The sequence below is a fragment of the Montipora capricornis genome, chromosome 8 (assembly GCF_036669925.1).
Source record: "Montipora capricornis isolate CH-2021 chromosome 8, ASM3666992v2, whole genome shotgun sequence".
NCBI lineage: Eukaryota > Metazoa > Cnidaria > Anthozoa > Scleractinia > Acroporidae > Montipora > Montipora capricornis.
In genome coordinates, this window is record NC_090890.1 from 11,469,651 (window position 1) to 11,474,650 (window position 5,000).

A 5,000-nucleotide genomic window follows, 5' to 3' on the forward strand; every position below is an offset into this window, starting at 1 on the left:
CAAAACAGCAGAGTTTGACTGTAATGTCGTTGTTAAAGGGGGGATATTCTCCACTTAACGTACAAGGAAGACCCACTTCAAGGGTGCTTACACTGTTTCTATGGTTATTAAAGTACCAGCATTTTGCTTCATTGTTTGAAGCTACATTTTGTGATGAGATTGGTTGATGTATAAAATACAAATTCAAGTGTTTTTTGGGGGGGAGGGGGAGGGGGAGGGGGTTATTGAGTACATGTACATATTTTGAAGTAATGACAAGTGATGAAATGGCATACATGTATTGCTTACTATGGGATATCATAAAGCAGATGAATTGTAAACATATAATTTAACATGTGTACAACACGTACATTGTGATTCACTTAAATTCTTGCATTGTTTTTCTTGTTTATTAAGAACTGTCATACCCAATAGAGTGTGGCGTTCCTTGACTCCTGATATTATGCTTCACCTTTGAAGTGCATTTGGTTGTCTTTCCTGTGATTATTTTCAGTGCATAATATAATCTCTTGAATGTTTGACAGTATATTGCCTTGTCAGTGAAGTGGTTAAGGTAATCAAGGTGATATCCTGGTAGTGTGGTTACTTTGTTCAAAGTAATTAAGTACTGTACATGCAAGTAAAGTTCTAAACTTCTAGTATCATTTTACTAAGTATTTATTTTTCTTAGGTCAATTAGGTTCTTTTGTGAATTTTCATGACTACATTTCATATGCTGTGCTTGAGCACAATTTTATTTCAGTCATTCATAAAATCCAAATGTATGCACTCTTGTATTTCAATTAAGTTACATATATGCAGGATTCATCCACAGTATGTTGTCACATATACCGGTAAATTATGAAAGTAATTTTTCTTGTCACCTATCAATTATGTTTTGGACTTGTTTTGAATTTTTAAGGTGAGCATTCATGTTGGGAAAGATTTTATTGAATTTTCAAGCATTATATAACAGTTACTGTACATGACTTAGCAATGTGATTGGTCTGATCTTTCACGCGGAATTGGATGGCCTTTAGGTGAATTGCTAAGAGTGTTTAGGTATATAATGCCTGTTTAAATGTTCCAAATTGCAATGACCATTGTGAGGCCAATACTTGCATTATTAATTGTTGTCTGGGTACTCTCAGATTGACACAGACTTTGCCTTAAGTTGGCTACGTGGCATATGATGATAATGATGATGATGATGATGATAAATAATGATGATGATGATGATAATAATAATAAGAAAAACATTATTATTATTATTATTATTATTATTATTATTATTAACATTATTATCACTATTAGTATTATTGGTAAACTTTAAAACAGCAGCTGCTGTATCTGTTTTACTCCAAAAAAGGGTAAGATCATGTTTCACTTGGCACTACTTAACAATTAGAGCCGTATCCCACGAGGGCTACGGGTCAAGGAATGACCTATTGACCCATGGCCCTTGAGGATGAAGGGTCTAATTGTTTTAGTATCACCCAACTAGTTGGACAGAAAGGCAATAAAAATAATAAAGTTAGCAAATCCAAGTTAAAGACACATTTATTTGGGAATAAAACAAAAGAAAGTGTCACGCTTTTCGCTAATCAAAGACTATTAATAATAGTCCTCTAGTAGCTTAGCCAATCAAAGTGCAGGATTTGCAAATGCAGGATTTGCATTAGTCCACTAGTTGGGTGATACTAATAATGTTTGACATTACATTACCACTTAAGTGATAGCTGCTTTGCATTGAGGTCAGAAGTGTATAATTTCTATTCATTTGAAAATTGTGTTACTTGTTCATTAGAAATCAACAAGGATAAATAACAAGAAAATTTTTTTCATATTGCTGGTTTTCACTCACGTGATCAACAGCCATGTTTTTCAACGAAAACAAAAGGAAGCGTTTGCATAATAATAGAGTTAAATTCCCGGAGGATTTGGTTGGGGCACCAACATGGCCGCCTTTTCTTTGTTTAGGGGCACCAACATGGCGGTCGTGACGTCATGTGAAAACCGAGAATTTGCAAACTGTGAATTAAAAGTAGAAAATTAAGATTAATTGTATGAAAGCTACATTGGAGAACAAGACCTTTGAATAATATTATTAATATTATTCAAAGGTCCATTACAACTATGAGTTGGACAATCTACATGGTAGCATGTTTGTTTGAATCATATTAAATTGGTCTTTAGGAATAGCAGGTTGCATTACGGACTTGAAATATACCTATTACATCTTGGTGCTTTCAACTTTCTGAAACAATATGTCACTTAATTTAGTGCTCAATGTGGGATTCCACTATTGTTGGTTTTCACTCACGTGATCAACAGCCATGTTTTTCGACGAAACAAAAGAAAACCTTTGCATAATAATAGAGTTAAATTCCCGGAGGATTTGGTCGGGGCTCCAACATGGCCGCCGTTTCTTTGTTTAAGGGCTCCAACATGACGTCCATGACATCATGTGAAAACCGAGAGTACTTTAGAATTCTTTACATAGAGCAAGGGAGGAAGTTGTACGTGTGTTTAAAGCAGGGCTTTTAAGAATGACTAAATCATATGAATTAAGGGACTGTGTTTATAATAGTGAGGTACATATTCATCATAGTAAGAATATAGCTTGGTCACTGACGTACAAAAAATCATTATTATTTGACACCAAGTTTTGTTCTGCAGATTTGGTTGCACTAAAACGTGACAACATCTCGTTATTTCATTTGCTTTCATCAGTTTAAGTCAAATCAATTTCAGTGTTACCGGTACCTTTTGTGATGAATAGAGGAAAAAGCAGAGCAAACTTTCTCTGCCCTAAGGCAAGACACCATGCACTGTGCCTAATAAGTTTGTATGGCATTTGTGATATGGTTAAGTACTCCTCAAGAGTTGATCAAATATTGCATTAGCAAAGTACATGTAAACAGCCTTCTAGTGCAATTATAGGCCCATTTTTTGGAAGTTAAGAGAACATTGTTCTTGGTGTGAAGGTCTAACATGTTTAGGAGCTTTAGTATTCTTAGTAGCAATGTTCGGTATAGCTATTGGTAGTGGTTGCTAATGGCTGCTAGTGGCAGATCCAACACTAGAGTACTGGATTCCTGTATTGTAAGAAATATTTTACTTTATGATGTACTTAAGGAATTGACCTTGTTCAAGTTCCAGAAATGCCTTCAGAAAAAAACGATATGCAGTAATAAAATTATGCCCCCGGTTTGCATGTAACAATGTCAGAAAAATTAATTGATAAATAAATTACAAATTTTTTCATGTACTTGCAATCCACCTGTCTTTAACAAGTTGGTTTTTTAAATAGCCGGTCTCTCTAAAACATCCTGGGATGCATTCCCACAGAAAAAAAGCAGTTATCCCATTCACTGCATCATAGTTGTGATTCCAATAAAGATGTTTGCTACACACAGCACATCATATTTATGATTCCAATAATGATTTTTGCTGCACACAACACATCACAGTTATGATTCCATACACATATTACATCATATTTATGATTCCAGTGAGGATGTTTCCAACACACATTTCACCATGGTTATGATTCCAAAAATGGTGTCATTAACACAAACCACATCATGGCTATGATTCCAAACATAATGAAATGTCACGCAACACATCGTTGTGATGATGTGGTTATGATCAGTGTATACAGTTTGCATCATATTATGATTCTATAAATAGTCCAACATACACACACAACATCAGGGTTGTGATTCCACTGATGATTGTATGTGATCAATTTGCATGATGACTATGATTGTGTAATGATTCTCTGTGTCATGTTTACACCATGATGATGATTCATATGGGACGATTGCATCATCATATAAATCATCACCTATGATTCATTAGATTGAATTCCTGTGTCTTTGCATAGCTATTTGTACAACCGAAAAAGGCCTGCCATGTTGACAGATTCTGACCTATTTCAAGATTCAGATTCTGGCATGATTTGTTGTCATTGTTGTCTTTTTCGTCTCGTATATCCGACCTTTCGACTCAGTCGTACATACGTTGAATTGAATTTTATAGTACATATTTCCGAAACGAATGCAATTGTAAGCAATGCTGGGGGCAGTTTTTTGTGGCCAGACAAGGCTTCTAAAACGGCTTGATAAGCTGGAACCTGCGCTTTTGAGCAAAATTTACAAAATGTCGGTTGTTTGTGTAGTTTGTCAAGCGGTTTTGTGGCCGGCTATGCTCAGCCATTGTTGCTTATTTTGGAATTGAATTCATCAATACTCTGGAAACTGTGCGCACTAAATTAATACCTTTCGATTAGGCTTTTTTATGTGAAATGGATGTCCAATGCACGTGAGCTGCTTTGTTTGATGGTAAAATTGCAGTAGAGTAAGCGAATTGCTACGCTTGGCTTTTTAATCATTGGCTTAATATTTATTCTTTTCTGTTGTTCTAATGAAACGGAAGAGAGAGGGTGTAAAGATTACCATTCAAAACGAAAAATGGTTGTCAAAGAGATTAGTGTGCATGTAATTGCAGTTTTAGTTGTTGTTCAAAATAAAATGTTGGTTATTTTTTGCAAGGCTTGTTCGTTTATTGCAGTCAGATCAGAGGTGTTTGATCACTGTGCACTGTATCAAACTAAATGATGATTTGTACGTTATGCAGGTTATGCAGAAGGCTTATTTTTATACACTGTATTGCTTTCTGGGGTGAGAAACGGTAGCCCCGCCTTAGGCTTGGCTAAATCTATATATTAGTGGTCCAAGTACAGAACCCTGGCGAACACCACATTTAATAGGAAGCCAATTTGAACAAATTGAAAACGAGAGTTGAGATAACTATGCATCCAGTTTAGAGGGATGCCTCGTATACCATAGAAATGTAACTTCTCTGGGAGGATAGAATGATTTTAAGTGTCAAAGGCTTTTCTGAGATGGATGCATTCTTTTCGAACGATTCAAATATTTTGTGAGCAATATAATAAAAATTAACATAATAATAATACAAAGCAGTTCCGCCTGTAAATAGCCAACGCTAGTCGAGGC

General features: G+C 35.3%; 1 long non-coding RNA gene across 1 annotated transcript in view; it reads left to right on the forward strand.

Moving 5' to 3' along the window:
* The window catches only part of LOC138013467 (uncharacterized), a 17,054-nt gene that overhangs the window by 1,471 nt on the left and 10,583 nt on the right, over positions 1 to 5,000 (forward strand). The window lies entirely within an intron of this gene.